The following is an 18282-nucleotide window of genomic DNA, read 5'->3' on the forward strand; positions in this document are numbered from 1 at the left end:
ACCAGAAGGTCAGGGGTTCAAGACCCAGCACCACCAAGATGCCACTGTTGGGCCCTTGAGCAAGGCACTTAACTCCAGGTTGCTCCAGGGGGATTGTCCCTGTAATAAGTGCACTGTAAGTCGCTCCAGGGGGATTGTCCCTGTAATAAGTGCACTGTAAGTCGCTCCAGGGGGATTGTCCCTGTAATAAGTGCACTGTAAGTTGCTTTGGATAAAAGCATCTGCCAAATGCATAAATGTAAATGTAAATGTATTTGAGTCTTTGAGGCCTATTTTGTTTAGAGGATAGCAGAAACATAAAAATGAAACAAGCTCACTTAGAGTGAAAATATGCAATCTGCAAAATATCTGCAAATTTCTACACTCTTAGAGGTATGTTTATTTTGTTTTACATGTATATATATTTGTGTATATTTATATATGTACAATTGTTTTTAAAATAATCATTTACACATTTATGTGAGAAATTGACATGAAATGTTTTTCAGTGTCCTGCTGTGTGACACTTTCTTCATCTAAATATTTTAATCTACATTTTATGATCTTGTACAACTATATATACATATACAATATATTATTATTATTATTATATTATGAAAATGTTTGTACTGGTGGGGCCTGTTGTCATGAATAGCAGTCAAATGCCTTTTTTTATTTTATTTTTTCAACACAAAATGTTTAAATTGAACCAGAAAATGAAATCAATGAGCCGGTGTGTTATGGTGTGTTGCGGGCCAGGATTGGTGGGCCGCTCTGGGCCAAAAAATCCAGGGCCACTTTTTAGTCCGCCCCTGTCCACCTGGCCCATCTTCATTAAGTTGCACAATTTGAGACATCATTCATGTCCATAGCACAACAAAGTTTAATATTTAGGTTTAGAGGTTTGTTCAAAGTTTAAACAAAAGTTATTATACTGACCATGCTTGCTTGGTCTAAATTTATGTTTGCAATTATATTATTTTTAAGATTTATCAGCATTTTGGCTCCATCTTTACTACATCTTTGGAGGTCTTGCCACGATCAATGCAGACACACACACACACACGCACGCACGGACGTGCACACACACACACATGGTGCCTTGCCTTTGTCTGTGACACTGGGCTCAAAGCCGATCAGTTAGTACTCACTCAGTGTGCATGTGTGTGCAAATGTGACATATTACTGTCACTCACATGAAAGGAAATTAACCTGTCCTCATGAGGAGTAAATGAGGAAGACCAGGCATTCTCACAGACACTTCAAAGCAAACTGCCGGATCAAATGAGCCAAACAGACTTCGTCTGTATTTAGGTTAAAGGGTCTTTACTGCGCATGACTCTTCATTCTGTTATGGTTGTGTTGTCCAATGTTACATTCTCATTATAAAAGAGTATAACAGGTTAGTAAGTGATTTTATCACACTAAACTCATATTAGCACTTACAACTTTTTGATATACTTTTAAACAGTGTTTAACATTTAAGGATTTCCCCCATTCACTTCCATGCATGTATTCCTTGCATTATGTACATTGGTTATTGTTAAGTAATAAATATACCATTGTTCATTGTTAATATGTGTTAGATCATAATGCACTAATTAATGTTAACATATACTTTTATAAACTATTAATGTAAAAAAATATATTAGTATATGTGTCATTAACCAAGATTAATAAATTATGAAAAAAGTATTGTGCATTGATAGTTCATATTAACCAATCAGCTTGTTTTCTCCATGGCCCATGCTGATACTGAAGGTCCATTGATGTGTAATATGTTTGCCAATCAAGCTATGGACACTCTCTTTATCTAGCATTTAAGTTGCCTCAGTTGTTTGCAGGTAAGTTTCTTAAACCTCCTCCTCCCCATCACCACTTGTCTATGGATACAAGCATACACACATAAAATAAGATTGGCCTCCACCTTTTTAACTACTGCACACACATAAAATGATCTAGAGACTTACAGTAGATAATGTTTTTCTTGAACTTGATCCCAAAAACATGCAACTAACTTAATGTGCTCATAACTGGCAGTGAGATTCCATTAAGTGCACAGGGCGAGTTCTGTATTCTGTGTTTTCATTATGTTTCCACTCTTTGTTGGGATTTTCCAGAAGACTCTTTAAGCTAGTATAAATACAGTGCATGACATCAGTCCCCTCTACAGCGGGCTCAATACCCCTGCAATGATCACGCCAAACAGCTGAGCCAACACCTTTCTGCTGCTGTACCAAACACAGATGCTGATGTCTCTCGTTTTCACCATCACACTGTATATTCACATCACTATACAACAGTTACACCACTGGAGATATACCACAACCATCTGTAGTACATCATTAAAATCAACACACACTCATGACAAACATATTCCACTCACTTCGAAGCATTACATTACTTTACCCAAGGCTACATTTTAAAATGAAATGATTTGTTAATTCTGTCTTCATTTAATCATTGCTTCAATGTGTAATTTTGGTTTTGTTTGCTGTGGAACGCAAAGCGAGTTTTCAGAATGTTCCAGTTGCAGCTCCAAGAATGAGAAAAGTAATCCCTTATTACATGCATATGTTTGAGGAATACATCCAAATTAATGGGCTCTTTTTTTATGAGTGTGCAAAGAAAAAAGTTTTTAAATGTTTTACTCCGCCCAGCACTGTATTGCTGTTTGAAATGACCTAACTCTCGCATAAAGCTCATTCCTCTGTTGTGTACATAGCGCGTGCTTCCAACTACTCGCATGAATGTGCCATTGTGCATACGTATGGATTTTGCGCATACGTAGAGGATTTCCATTTGGGGGTGAACAAACCCTTTAACAATGCTGCCATGTTTCTTTAAAATTAAGATTATAAATTGATGCCAGAGTTTTATACAATGTCACGTGACCTCAATATTGCAGGGACTCTATTTTCAATAAATTTCACAGAAATTTAAGACAACTTCCTCAATGCTCAACTCTACCCAGCCTCCCAAATGCCTGTGTACACCAGGATACAAAAAGCGGTGTAGGGTTTTATAGGCATCAGAAGAGTAGTTACAGTTATTGGAATACTCCTGTAACCAGAAAAGATTTGATACTTTGAAATGAGTATGGCTATTTTTTGAATTGTATAGCTTTTATTGCAGGTTTTTGTGAGCCCCAGCTGAAGACAGAGAAATAACAGATGTTGACCTTAACCTGTGACAACCTGGACAGACGTCTATTCCAGACCTACCTACACCACACCAGACTTCTCTCTGCTTTTGTATGGATGGCTGTTTACTAGGAATCTCTCTTTAGAAATAGATGTATATAAACCTAACTTGCAAGAGCAAAGAATTTGCCTTCAGAAATAATTAGTAATTGTAAAGGGAAATTATTTATCCATTATTTTTCTCTGTCCTCTACTTTCAAGAGTAACATTTCTTTATAAAGTGCCTACTGTGTGCCTACTGATCATTTAAAAATCCTGTCATCTACTCACACTTATATGTTCTTTCTATGGAGCCCCTTTCTACAATAGTTTTGCATGTCCTCCCAATACATTTTCCATGTCCTTGCAATAAATTGACCATGGTTTTATGGTTTCATATTTTCTAGAAGTAACCAAAGTTTAACTATGATATTTTTAGTTAAACCAGAGGAACCACAAAATTGTGATTTTTATTACCTTTCCTCTATTAATATTGTGGTTTCACTACAAATATGGTTACTATAGTATAACCATTTGGTTATGTTTCACTACAAATACCATAGTTGAAAGGTTGAAGAGGGAGCACAAAACTTATTGCAAGGGACATTTTTAAATAAAACATTCTGGGAATAAAAAAATAAATATAAAAATCCTTCCCTGGACAGTCCTTGTCTCAAACCAATGTCTTTAGTGGAAGATATTGATTCTCATGAAGAATATTCAGTCTCAGTCACCATTCACTTTTATAGAAATAAAAAATCTAATAAAAATGCAATGAAAAAAAATGTTGATTGAGATTATCTGTCCCTTCTGCCTTTTGCATTCCACAGAATAAAAAGTCATAAAGGTTCAAAACAACAAGCGGGTGTGTATATGATGACAGTAAAAAATGTTTGGGGGGTAAACTCTCTAAATGTGTAACTTTGAGACTTATTAAATTAGCCTGTGTGATTGGGCTGTTTACATTAGACTTAAGATTTATATATTTCAGAAAAAAGTTTACTCTAAAGATTTGTTATGTATTTGTAAATGTTCATTTTGCATAAATAAAATTAAATACACTTACTCTGTGTTTGATAAATTATTACATATTTAGGCTGATTCATTCATTGAAGTATTTGGGATTTTAAAATGGAAACTGAAAATGTGTTGATTGCATAGCATAGTTCTACCCAACTGAAATCAACATTGTTTCAACATAAGGTAAGCAAATCATTTGGATTGATTTTATGTTTGTTTTCAATGGTGTTTACGACACTGATTCTACATGACGATCAAAGGACGTCGAAAGGTCATTCACATGACTGATAGCAAATGTCCCTTAAAGGTCCCCTAATGTCTGCTAGAAGTCCTGCGAATGTCCTTTTGGCATCTAAAAGGTCTTACATGAAGACGTTCAGTCGACAATCGCAGAGGCCATTCAGGGGATGTTCTGGGGACCTATTTTGTAAGCAGGGCTTGCCCTTATGATTTATAGCATAGCGCTGCTCTTAAAATAGGGCCTTCATTTTTGGTATTAATCAGCTTTTCAGTCTGCAATAACAGACAAATCCGACCTGCATTCATTTTGTAAAGTTTAAAGGTTGCACTTTTATAATCTGTGATCTCTGCAGATTATGCAGACTAGAAAGTTTGGAAACCACTGAACTACCTGTACACCTTCACCATCTAAAACAAAAATCATGTTGTTACATAAAGTGTGTTAGTATGTGCCCTTAACACACATTAACAATACTTAAAAAAATCACGTTAAGCTAAGACTTATTGTACAATTCGTATTTGAAATAGAGAAGCAATTCTAGCAATAATGAAGATCGGTGTGGATGGATATAGATGGATGGACTATCCCTCAGGCAGTCACTTTAACAAATGGATGACAATAAAAGATCATAACAGTGAAATATTCTGCACATCAGTCTTACAGAATCAGACAGAGAGAGAGAGAGAGAGAGAGAGAGAGTCAGCCCTGCTCAGGAAATGAAAGGAAATGTGTGCTCTTTACACTTACAGAAGCAATATACTGTATATCTTGGACCACAAGCCTCTCTCATTTCATAGAGTGTGTGTGGTAGTGGACAGAGAGATCTTCCTTAATATAACTTCAGTGTAACTGGGGATTTTAAGCTCCAAAAAGAACAAAAAACTCCATAAAAGTGGTCCACTTAGTAGCCATAAGCCCAAACAAATATATTCCTATATTCCAAATGTTCTGTTAATTCTTGAAAATATTATGGAAATTTACAATATACTGAAGATGTATTTACAGCAACTAAATTTACAGCTTTTGACATGTAAAATATTTCTGAATACTTAATACAGTATTATAAATGTATTTGTATAATTTTTACTATGTTATAGATATTTTAGATTTGGAATGAAAATATCTTTTTTTTTTCTGCAGACAGATATAAATCTTTGATGCAAGTATATTTATACATGCAATAAGATCAGTGGAAATGTTGTAATTAAAAGTTGGGCAAAGTCTTGGAGAAGGAAATAGCTGCAGGCTGATCTACAAAAAGGGGCGGGAGCTTCAAACCACCAGCAAAGATATACTGAGCCCCTAACCTAACTGTTTCCCTAAACCTAACTCTGTGTGGAAGTGTCACCTCCCTTTGGAGCTGGCCCAATCCCTGTCAAGTGTAGCTCTGCCCCCTAATGTTGTTACCTCCCAAATATGGAGATCTAAAATGCTGCAGCTATACTTACTTTGGACTTTTTTTAAGGAAAGAAATACAGCTGTAATTGCTTTCATTTTAAATATTAATCGCAGGAATTAACACATTACATTTCGCAGCCTTAATATACAGCATATACAATAACAGGCAGATATAATAAATTGAATACAATTTTAAAGATAAGCTGCGCGGACCTGATATTTATGAAGAATATTTGTCCTGAGAACACAGGTCATCCTTTTGGTTTATGTCTTCATTGTTTTAATGTTTGCTAATATGTTTTATAATATGAATAATCATATAACTCAAAAAAACATGTAGTATCATTGCATTCACATCAAGCTGCATTAGTTTAAACATACTACTATTGTATTGTTTTGTACGGTGCTGACATTTTATAATATAATGTTTGCAATCAAGTTTGAATTGATTAGTAGCAATTAAAGATCATTCAGTTTCAGGTCAGGACTACATCAGAGAAAATGTGTGAGAAGAGATCACATCCTGGTCACCAGATGAAACCTCCAAGACTTCTGATTAAGAAGACTTCTTTTCAAGTATGAAACAAACATAATGTACCCTCAGGAAATTTCCAGACAGCTGGAGGGACACTTTGCTAGCAAAATTGATCATAAATGTACTTTAAAGTCCTTCCCAGCATTGTGTAAATCAGTGCTTCTCAACTGGGGTCACGGAAAGCAAGGAAAGAACATGCCATGGTTCTCCAATTTAAAACTTTTGGTGCCACCTAAGTGAAATTTTGGACTGCCTAGGCAAATTTAATGATAATTTCACGTTCAGTGCTTTAAACACATGAAAGGCTTCTCATCTGCAATGCAATATTTTCATGGTGCGATTAAAGCTTGTTTTTCGCACGAGTGTAACGGAACAGCTCGCGCCAATAATCTTCTCTGATCTTCTGTATATCTGGCGCACAAGCTCGCCGCCCATTTGAATTCTCTTGAAAATATTTCTAGATTAAATCAGTATGGAGGAAGTCAAACCTCTCAAACAGGCAGCCCCGACATTATAAACAGCAGTAAAATGGATCAGAGCAACACTGTGCTATGTGCCAAAATAAAGTTGTTGTTTTTAAATTTACAGATCATCACCCATACAAAAATGTTTCACAATTTTACAGTAGTAACCATAGCTGTGATAAATTGACAATTTTAATAATATATTAGGTAGAATCTATACTATTTTTTATTAACACTATAAATTAGTATTATTAGTATTAGTATTATTATTATAAAGATTAGCTACATTGACCTAGCCATGTCTGTGCTTATATGTCATTACACTGAAAATATCTAAAATACCTAAAGGACTTTAAAGTCTGGACCTCCAAGACTTGTGGACAAATTATGAACATAATTTCCTGTGTAATATATGTTCTATTACAATGATGTCTGGTATTAGAAAATAAACTGAATAATAAATATTGTGGGCTCATATAAATAAATATAATATTGACATCAACAACAAAAATAATGTCGCTTGAAACTATGCAAGATAAAAGAAAATTCTACCCAGGATACATTAAATACAAGTTATGTTTTTTACTATGGTGGGTCGCCACTTGATGTCCAATGTAAAATCTGAACGCAAAGCAAAGCAAAATCCAAAGCAAAGAACCGCTGGTGTAAATGTTCTCTGAGGGTGAAAAGTACCGTACCTCCTCAGCTGCCTGAGAGAGGTTGTTTAGCATAGCTGGACTTATTTTCAGTCCTTAGAGAGGAAGACTGGACTCGAACAATTTTGAAAAACAACTTCAGCTGAAGCTGAACAAAAGAATGTGCAGATTTGTTTAAAAAGTGCACTGCAGTTTTCTTAGTTCTCCTGTTCTTTTCTGATGTTAAAGTTTTGCCTCCTATGTGGCAATTTTTTTAAACATGTATTGTGTTTATATACTATATTTTCACACACACACACACACACACACACACACACACACACACACACACACACACACACACACACACACACACACACACACGTTTTATGGGGACTTTCCATAGACATAATGGTTTTTATACTGTACAAACTTTATATTCTATCCCCTAAACCTAACCCTACCCCTAAACCTAACCCTCACAGAAAACTTTCTGCATTTTTACATTTTCAAAAAACATAATTTAGTATGATTTATAAGCTGTTTTCCTCATGGGGACCGACAAAATGTCCCCACAAGGTCAAAAATTTCGGGTTTTACTATCCTTATGGGGACATTTGGTCCCCACAAAGTGATAAATACACGCTCACACACACACACACACACACACACACACACACACACACACACACACACACACACACACACACACACACACACACACACACAGCTCAGACCCTTTTGTCCTTTCTCTGCCCACACCTGTTTCACACAGACATCAGCTCACCAGAACCATCTGCAATATACAGTAGATACAACTCTCTCTTTTTCTCTCTCTATCTCTGCAGCCCACTGTGAACCAGATGACGTCCATCAGCGTCTCTATAATTATCTTACTCTGACAGAGAGTAGGTGGAATTAGATTCCTGTATTAATTATAATCTAACACCATAAACGCCCCACTGAGCAGAGGACACAGCTCTCAGTCAGGTTGCCAGATTGAGACCCCCTGGCAAGAGAGAAAATACAATTGAGGGTCTGCTCACTCTTCCCTCTCCCATAGAGCACTGGAAAAATGGTCCAACTCAAATGCATGCATGCCAGGAGGGAATCCACTTCTAACAGCTGGTCTTGGATCAGTTTCTTGCCCTCCAGCGGGGGCAGTAACAATTATAAGACATAAAGTAAAACTTGACTAGAGTGAAAGAAACTTGGCAAACAAGAAAATGGATAAACAAGACCTGTAGTCAGACTCTACTAACTGGTAGAGAAAATTGGGTGAGATACTACCTTGATCACATGAGTATTTCAAGCATAACCCTGCTATTCACTACCATTTGTGACCTGCTCCTTCATTTTGAGTGGCTTTGATCCAGAATAATATTTTGAGGTTAATGCATCAAAGCTTTCTAATGCCATAATTATATAATTTTTAAATTTGAACTGTTGCAGAGATGTAATCAATAAAATTATAGCTGTCATTAAACATAAAAAAAAAAGAAATCAGACATTATTTGTCAGAATTGGAAGATTTATTCAAGCATATATTACAGTAAAAATTAACTCTCTATGCCTATGGACATCATATATTATGTCACTATGCGTCATATGTTATGCGCTATTTGTGATTTAAATTTAGCTTGCAATAAATGTTGTTTTTTGTTTTGAACACGATTACTTTTCAAAACTTGAAACGACACTAAATGCTCAAGCAGCCTAATTTACATTTAGAAAATTATACATTTTGCTGTAACAATGCAAAAGGCACTTACCAATTTACTTGAAGTGAAAATGAATCCTCTTTTACTGTTTAATAAATAAAATAATCACGCAGAATATCTCAGGTTTTTAAATCCATAAGGATCTCTTTCTCACAGTGATGACAGCCCACTGGTTAGCAAGACCTCGCATACTTCACTTTCAAAATACGTACATTACTTGAAGCATGATTGCATCACTCGAGGCCCACTAGAAGGCCTCCACATATCTAAATGACTATACCCACCAAGAACAACTAAATCAATCTGATTGGCTGATGAATCTGACAATCTAATAGTAGAAGCTTATTTATTTGCACTGTTTAGGTGTAACGAGGACTCAGGCTGGTTGGGATCCATATGCAGTTTATTAGGTAAGAGCAAACTCAGGTCGTACAGGCAGGGTCAGGAAATGGTCAACAGAGAGAGAGAAGGGCAGGCAGGCTCGGAACTAGAACAGGCAGTGGGTCAGGGCAGGCAGCAAACTATCGTGGTCGGAAAACAGGCAGGAATAAACTAGACTGGCGGCTAACTATCGTGGTCGAGGAAGGCAGGCTAGGTTGGTACACAGGATAACAAGACTCAGGGGTAAACACGCTCAGTAATGTGGCCGGGGCTAACAAGACTTCGCGAGGAAGCAATTAACAGGCACGGTTAAATAGACAGGGGTAATGAGAAGCAGCTGGGAACAATCAGGGCAGTTAGTACTCGGGCGAGTGCGAACTCCGAAGGCCGAGGAGGGAGACGCCCTCGTTGGTGTTCGTGACAGAGCCCCCCCCCCTGCGAGCGGCTCCTGACGCGAGGACGTGACTGGCGCCGGGGTCTTCCTCGAGGTCGAGGGGCCGGTCTCTCCGGGTTGGCTCGGTGGAACTCGGTGATGAGGTTGGGGTCCAGGATGTCATCGGTGGCTACCCAGGATCTCTCCTCCGGGCCGTACCCCTCCCAGTCTACCAGGTACTGGATCCGACCTCGGCATCGCCTTGAGTCAAGCAGTCCTCGTACCTGGAACGCTTCCTCGCCGCCTACGACCAAGGGAGGGGGGCCATGGGTCTCCTCCTCGTCAGCCCTCGGGGTGTCGGCCGGTTTGAGCAGGGAGACGTGGAAGGTAGGAGAAATACGGTAATCAGTGGGGAGTTGTAAACGAACGGTGACAGGATTTATCTTTCTGAGGATTTTGAAGGGACCCACATACCTGGGGCTGAGTTTCTTGCTGGGTAGGTGGAGACGGAGGTCTCGGGTGGATAACCAAACCCATTGGCCCGGAGCGTAGTCGTGGCCAGGTCGGCGGCGACGGTCTGCCTGGATCTTGGAGCAGATCATGGCCCGTTGTAGGTGGACGTGGGCCTGGTCCCACACTGTCTCACTGCGTTGGACCCAGTCATTTACCGCAGGAACCGCCGAGGGCTCGCCGGACCAGGGGAATAGCGGGGACTGATATCCCAGGACGCACTGGAAGGGGGTCAGGTTGGTGGATGGCTTAAGCAGGGAGCTCTGGACGTACTCAGCCCATGGGAGGAACCGGCTCTAGTCCGATTGGTTCTGATGGCAGTATGTGCGTAGGAACCTGGTGATTTCCTGGTTGAGACGCTCAGCCTGGCCGTTGGACTGTGCATGGTACCCGGACGAGAGACTGAGGTTAACGTTTAGGAGGCAGAAGAAGGCTTTCCAAACCCTGGAGGTGAACTGGGGACCCCGGTCCGAGACAATATCCTCCAGCAGTCCGTAGAGACGGAACACATACTGGAAGAGGTGTTCAGCGGTTTCAAGGGCAGTTGGCAGCTTAGGAAGTGGGATGAGGTGACACGCCTTTGAGAAACGGTCCACGACGGTGAGTGTGGTCGTGTGTCCTCGGGAACTGGGTAAGTCGGTAACAAAGTCCACTGCTATGTGGGACCAGTGGCGCCGGGGTGTGGGTAGAGGCTGAAGAAGTCCGGCCGGTGGCTGCTTAGGGACCTTCGCCAAGTTGCACGGACGACACCTCTTGACGAAGTCAGCGGTGTCCTCTGAAAGTGTGTCCCACCAAAAGCGGTTTCTCAAGAGGCGCATGGTAGCAGTGATGCCGGGGTGCCCGGAGTTCAAGGCGTCATGTACCCAGCGGAGCACTCTCTCCCGGAGGCTAGGGGGCACGAATGTCTGGTCGGGTGGACACTCGGGAGGTGGCGGAGCGGTGGCACTGGCCTCGGTGATGTCGGCCATGATGTCCCACTGGACGGGGGCCAGGATTAGCACGGGGGGAACGATGGGTTCGGCCATGGGTTTCTGGGGTTCGACTTCGTACTGCCGGGAGAGCGATTCGGCCTTGGTGTTCTTGGATCCAGGGAGGTAGGTAATGGTAAAATCAAATCGGGTAAAGAATAAGGCCCATCTGGCTTGTCTGGGGTTGAGGCGCTTGGCTGAGCTGAGGTATTCGAGGTTGCGGTGGTCGGTAAGTACCTGGAACGGGTGTCTGGCCCCCTCCAGCCAGTGTCGGTTGCCGACGTCGTAATTTTGTTCGGCGGCGGTGAGTTTACGGGAGTAGATGGCACAGGGGAATAGTTTCGGGGGGTCGCCCTGGCGCTGGGAGAGTACGGCACCTATGCCGGTGTTGGAGGCGTCCACTTCTACAATGAACGGGAGGTCAGGGTCGGGGTGATGCAGGATGGGTGCGGTGGTGAAACGCTCCTTGAGTTGGGCTAGGGCCTGGAGGGCTTCGGCGGACCAGTGGAGTTTAGTTCTTCCCCCTTTTACCATGGCGGTGAGTGGAGAGGCAACAGCGCTGAAGTTCCTGATGAACCTGCGGTAGAAGTTGGCAAACCCCAGGAAGCGTTGGAGCTCCTTCATCGTGCTGGGCTGGGGCCACTCCCGGATGGCCCGTACCTTATTGTCATCCATGGCCACCCCTTCGGGACTAATAACGTACCCCAGAAAGGCCACCGACCTCAGGTGAAACTCGCATTTCTCGGCCTTGGCGTATAGCTGATGTCAGATTAGGCGCTTGAGCACCGCTCTGACTTGACTGACGTGTTCCTCGATGGAGTCGGAGTAAATCAAGATGTCATCTATGTAGACTATTAGGTACCGGTTGAGCATGTCCCTGAACACGTCATTGACGAAGGATTGGAAGACGGACGGGCTGTTGGACAATCCGAATGGCATAACCAGATATTCGTAGTGGCCGTTGGTGGTGGAAAAGGCGGTCTTCCACTCGTCCCCCTCTCGGATGCGAATCAGATTGTAGACACTCCTTAGGTCTAGCTTAGTATAGATCTTAGCGGTTCTTAGCTGTTCCAGGGCCGCGGGCACTAGGAGCAAGGGGTACCGGAACTTGACAGTGACGGCGTTCAGGCCCCGGTAATCAATACAAGGGCGGAGGGTGCCGTCCTTCTTGCCCACGAAGAAGAATCCGGCTGCCGCCGGGGAAGTGGAAGGCCGGATGAACCCCTTGGCTAGCTCCTCCTCGATGTAGGATTTCATGGCCAGGGACTCAGATTCGGACAGGGGAAAGATCCGACCTCGGGGTGGCGCGGCTCCGGGTTTTAGTTCAATGGCGCAGTCACTCGGCCGGTGGGGCGGAAGAAGGGATGCCTTGGCCTTGCTAAAGGCCTCGCTCAGGTCGTCGTATTCGCGGGGTATCAGTGAGGCGACGTCGGGGTCGTTGGGGTCGTTCTGAACCTTGGTGGCCCCCAAGGTGGAGGGAACCACGGTCCTCAGACATCTAGTCGAGCAGTCCGTCCCCCACTGTGTGATCTGGTTGGTTTGCCAAGAGATATGTGGGTCGTGGAGCCTGAGCCAGGGGTAGCCGAGAACTACTGGATGGTGGGGGGAGGTGACGACGTTTAGGCGTCTCAGTGTGCAGGACGCCCACCTGAAGGAGGACATCGGTGGTGGTGTAGGTCACACGACCGGTGCCCAGGGGGTGACCGTCTAGCGCCGCCACTGTTAACGGAGGAAGGCAAGCCGTTAGGGGAATGTTATGCCGTTTGCAAAACCATTCGTCAATGAAGTTGCCCGCTGCACCGGAATCTATCATAGCTTGGGTGTTCACGCTGAATGATAAATTACTGAGCTTAACAGGCACCCCAAGACAGTCCCCAATTAGAGAGGAACAGAGCAGTAAACTCACCCCGGGACGCTGAGGTTCGGGTGGTCGAGTCGGGCAGTTTGCGCGGATGTGTCCGGCTTGACCGCAATACAGGCAAAGGCGGTTGGAAAGGTGATGTTCTCTCTCCTCCTGAGTTAGGTGAGCTCGATCGAGTTGCATGGGCTCTGGGGTTACGGGTTGCCGGGGTGCCGGCTGCAAGTTTAATCTGCCCGGTCGCCTGGAGCGAATGAGATTACCCACGTGGATGGCCAACGAGATGAACTGATCGAGGGAAATCCCCTCATCGCTATAACTATCGTGGTCGAGGAAGGCAGGCTAGGTTAGTACACAGGATAACAAGACTCAGGGGTAAACACGCTCAGTAATGTGGCCGGGGCTAACAAGACTTCGCGAGGAAGGAATTCACAGGCACGGTTAAATAGACAGGGGTAATGAGAAGCAGCTGGGAACAATCAGGGCAGTTAGTACTCGGGCGAGTGCGATCTCCGAAGGCCGGGGAGGGAGACGCCCTTGTTGGTGTTCATGACATTAGGGATTCTGTAGAAATTCTCAAGGCTTAATGGAGTGGAGTTCAGACTCACGTGCTGCTTCGGCTAACAAGCTCAGCTTTAGTATGCAAATTGAGAAACAGCATCATGCTTCAGGGTAAGCATCAGGGAATAAATTATGATTGGATAAGCCCCCCCCCCTTTTCATTTGCAGATGAATTAGGAGTGGAAAGCTATTGAAAATACATTGGATAAAGGTGAATGAGAATGAAAAGATGAAAATGTAAGTCCATCAAAGTCCAGCAAAGAAGGCTTTGCTGGCCCAGAGAATTCGCCACTGATGCGGAGATCATGCACCCACCGGCTAACATACTATCAAATGATTTGTGTCTGGAGTGTAGGAACTATCCGAAAAGTGAAGGGACACATTCTAAATATCAATATAACAGTTACATTAACACAGTGTGGGCCACAATGCATAAACAGAGCTGTAATTCTTTTATTTTTGCCAGCACACCAGTTTCTGAACTTACTGGCACCCTAGGCAAGATCTATTGGCTCCCCCGTCAGGAGGGGGTCGAGGGTGGGGAGGTTAAGGGTGGTATTTGTGGTACATGGCGGCGGCCTCCACTTTAACTGTTAATGGCCCTTAACTTGATTGTGAACCTCTTCCAGTGTAATCCACCTCCAGCTATTTCAGCGATACAAAATTATGCTACTTTATATTGCAGGCTGGAAATATACTGTATATCATCATATTATTAACCTTAATTATTATTTTCATACACACATTGGTTTGGAGTGCGTATAGTTTTACCGTTAATCACAAACCGTGCACAGGCAGACGACTGCTAGACCATGGAAACTAAAGATCAGGCGCTAAAATGGAGCGTCTTCAGCACCGTCTGTCATGGCTACCACAACCTTTATGCAACCAGGAGAGAGAGGAAGAGAAAGAGCAGAAAGCACCTGGAATAAAAGCAACTCAACTCAGCGTGCACTTTTATTGCTTCTTCAACTTGTATTGCACCAAAACTGCATCTTGTTTCATCTTGGCAAAATAAAAAACACTCCATCCTTTCTTGTCAGAAAACATTCTCTCTTTTTTAAAGGTGTACTGTATAGTAAATAGACATGCAGATATCGTTTTCAGCATGGCTTATGAACTACCGCCTTTGAAAATAAATAAATCAGGTTTTTGTAGACAAATATGAATGGAGGCTTACATGCAGATATAAAAATATGGCATTGTAATGCTTTTTAGTTAGGATGCTGCCTCATAGTGTAGCTGCCTATGTAGACAGTTCACTTCCTCCTGTAGCAGAGCATATCTACATGGGATAATACTACATCATTATTTTAGTTTAGTGTACAGATCAGGGCTGTTCCTCTCCCTGTCGGCAGCTATTTTAATTGCTCTGAGTTTCTGTGGAGCCAAGTGTACTGAAATCCCAATATCTCTCATCCCTCTCTTTGTTTCTCTGTTCCTCTTGTCTCACTGTTACACATATCCCTGTCTCCAGTGGCCTGTTATATTGTTGAGTAAAACACTTTTAAACTGGATGCATTGTTCTTGCAGTTTAGCTTAATATGTTTCCCCCTCCATGGTGGATTGTTTGGAGTGTCTAGCCCCAGAGGAGGCCAGAAGTTCCTGTTCCTGTAGCTCCTCCATATGCTGCAGTGATTTGGAACAATATTCTCAGAAGATATAATCAATAAACGGTGCAGACTCATTCAATACAATGAGGGGAATCCATTCAGACCTTGCCCAAGTTATTACCCAAAAATTTGAAAGCATTTTCAACAAGGGATTTGTTTCACTTAACTATTGAAGGGTTTCCAATTCAGACAATCCTTGGATAGTGATGGAGAGCTGCTAATTTTGAAGTTCTTTACGTAATTCTACCAAATGTGATTTTAATGGGTATACTCAATACAAGGTCACATTCTGTGGGCACATTCCAAAACCGCAGAGTTCTGTTCATCCTGTTCACAAACATGCCATCATCTGGAATCTTTTCTCCTAACCACGGCTCCATTTTAAACCCATTTACACTTGATGGTCTAGGTGGAGACAGTATTAGATTTAATGATCTCTGATTCAAACACTGGCAACTGTGCCAAAACTGACACTGTCATTTAAAGATTTATTGGCATGTTGTATAATAACAATATGGCAAAACCTTGTCTAGTCCTGTTTATACTACAGGTAGGGACTGGAATCACATATACGAGAGTGTTTGCAGTGAGTTTTCTTTTATGATAGTGTAGCAGACTAGTTAGTGTAAACCCACATAATTAGGTGTATGCAGGTTACTGCTTGGTAGTGTGTGTCATGCAGACAAAACACTCTTGGCAGTCTGATCAAATAATGATTCAAGAAAGGTGTTAAATGATATGATATGATATTACTTCTGGTTCATTTGTCACATGGAAATAATGAGTGGGAAAAGTTTGCAGTAAGTTCATCAAAACTCTAGGTTTTTTGTACGGGTAATGTATATTCAAATTCATAATAGTCGTCAGTTGAGGGTGCTACTTTGCTACTGTTGTCAACCCTAAACGGACATGTTGGAGACAGAATCGCCATTGGCTGGCTAGTAAATATTTGTTTTTAAAGTTTTGCCAGACTTTAGACGAAATGTAAGCTTATTGCAGCTGAAAGCTACAAACCAAGAAGGGGGTATCTTCACATATACTGTATAGTATTCACATATACAACTTCACACAATATAGTATGCAGGACTGTACATTTTATGTTGTATTTAAATTTACATCATTTTATTTATATCATATTATATGCACTTTTGTGATTTACATTGAGTTTACATTGACATATATATCAAGCGCTAAATTGGTACTGTCTCTTTAAGACGGTTAATTGAGTGCAGCACACATTAACAAGAGAGAATTTGCATCCGTGCAATGTTTTATTAGAATTCATATTTATTTTTACCTTTTTGATCACCAACTGACAGTAAATAACCAAAGGGATATTAAAAGTGACATGAAATGAAAATGGGGTACGTGGATCTCGTCTTTGGTCACAAAATACACTTTACACATCCATAAAAAGTATTGACTTGCTTGTACAAATATTTACTGTACAAGTTCTCAAATTTAAATCTACAAGTGCTTTCAAGAGTTTTGCAACACATTTACCTTCCAACAGCCATTCAACAGGACAGTTTCGTTACTGGTCTGTGAACAGACAATCCATGAAAAAGTGCAGCCCTTTTGTAATTTGTTTACAATTACTCGTGAAACACAGTTTTGTGCTCAGAATACCATCCACAAATACACACAGGTAAATTTGCAGTTTGATGCACATATCGTGACCTGATATCTTAAAATCTATTTAAATGCACTTTTAAATTTTTAATAACTTTTGAGACCATTATAATCTGTTGATTAAATAGGAAAAGTGTTTTTATGGGTCAACATGTTCAAAGATTGCATCTTTCAAAGGATCTCCGATCAGTGCAGCTGATAAATCTTAAGCCTCAATGCCCAGTCGTGGTATCCGCCACCTATTCTCCCCCATCGAGATTTGCTGGAGGACACACATGTAAACGTGTTCAGCAATAGATGGTGATATAAATATGGAGATGGTGCACAACAGCGAAAGCCATATGTATAGCACATGGTCATAGATGTACAACATTCCACCTCTTCCACCACCTCGTCTGATGACTGCCATGGCCCAGCGGAACGATAAGCCCCATGAACCTTAATTTGGCCCTAAATTAACTACTTTATCCTTGAAATATAAATTATTGCTTACTATCTTACTGCACAAATATGTTAATATCTGAAGAAGTGTTTCATGACCTTTTAAGGAAGTATTTCTACCTGATCTAACCAATAAAGTTGTTTTGTTGGTATAACCTAATGCTTTCAGGTTGATTCAGTTATGTTAAATAATATTTTTGAATTATTATTTGACCCATAATCAGTACAAGATGAAAAATTGTTAATTTTTTATTTTTGCAATTCCGTTTAGTGGTGCAGAAATGACAAACTTCAGCTTTAACATAAATCTAACATTTAGGTTGGACAGAACAGTAGTGTAGGTGATTATCCTTTGAAGCTGTCAAAACCATGAGCAATAGATCTCAGATGGAAAGAAATTACACTACACAAGATAAAGTGATTGTTCACCCAAAAATGAAAATTCTCTCATCATTTACTCACTATCATACCATCCCAGATGTATATGACTTTCTTTCTTCTGTAGAACAAAAACAAAGCTTTTTAGAAGAATATTTCAGCTCTGTACATCCTCACAATATGAATCGGTAACTAAATGTTTAAGCTCCAAATTTACATAAAGTCATCTTAAACGAAGCATCGCTTCCGTTCACACCGTGTCTACACAGAAATGAACAACATCACTAAACTAGAAAACTAGAATACTCCTATTATAATCAAAGATGCTGACTACAGTTGAGGCTATATTTGGGAGTATTTGAGGTGGCTTTCTTGAGTATAACAGGAAAGTT

The sequence above is a fragment of the Xyrauchen texanus genome, chromosome 18 (assembly GCF_025860055.1).
Source record: "Xyrauchen texanus isolate HMW12.3.18 chromosome 18, RBS_HiC_50CHRs, whole genome shotgun sequence".
Classification (NCBI taxonomy): domain Eukaryota; kingdom Metazoa; phylum Chordata; class Actinopteri; order Cypriniformes; family Catostomidae; genus Xyrauchen; species Xyrauchen texanus.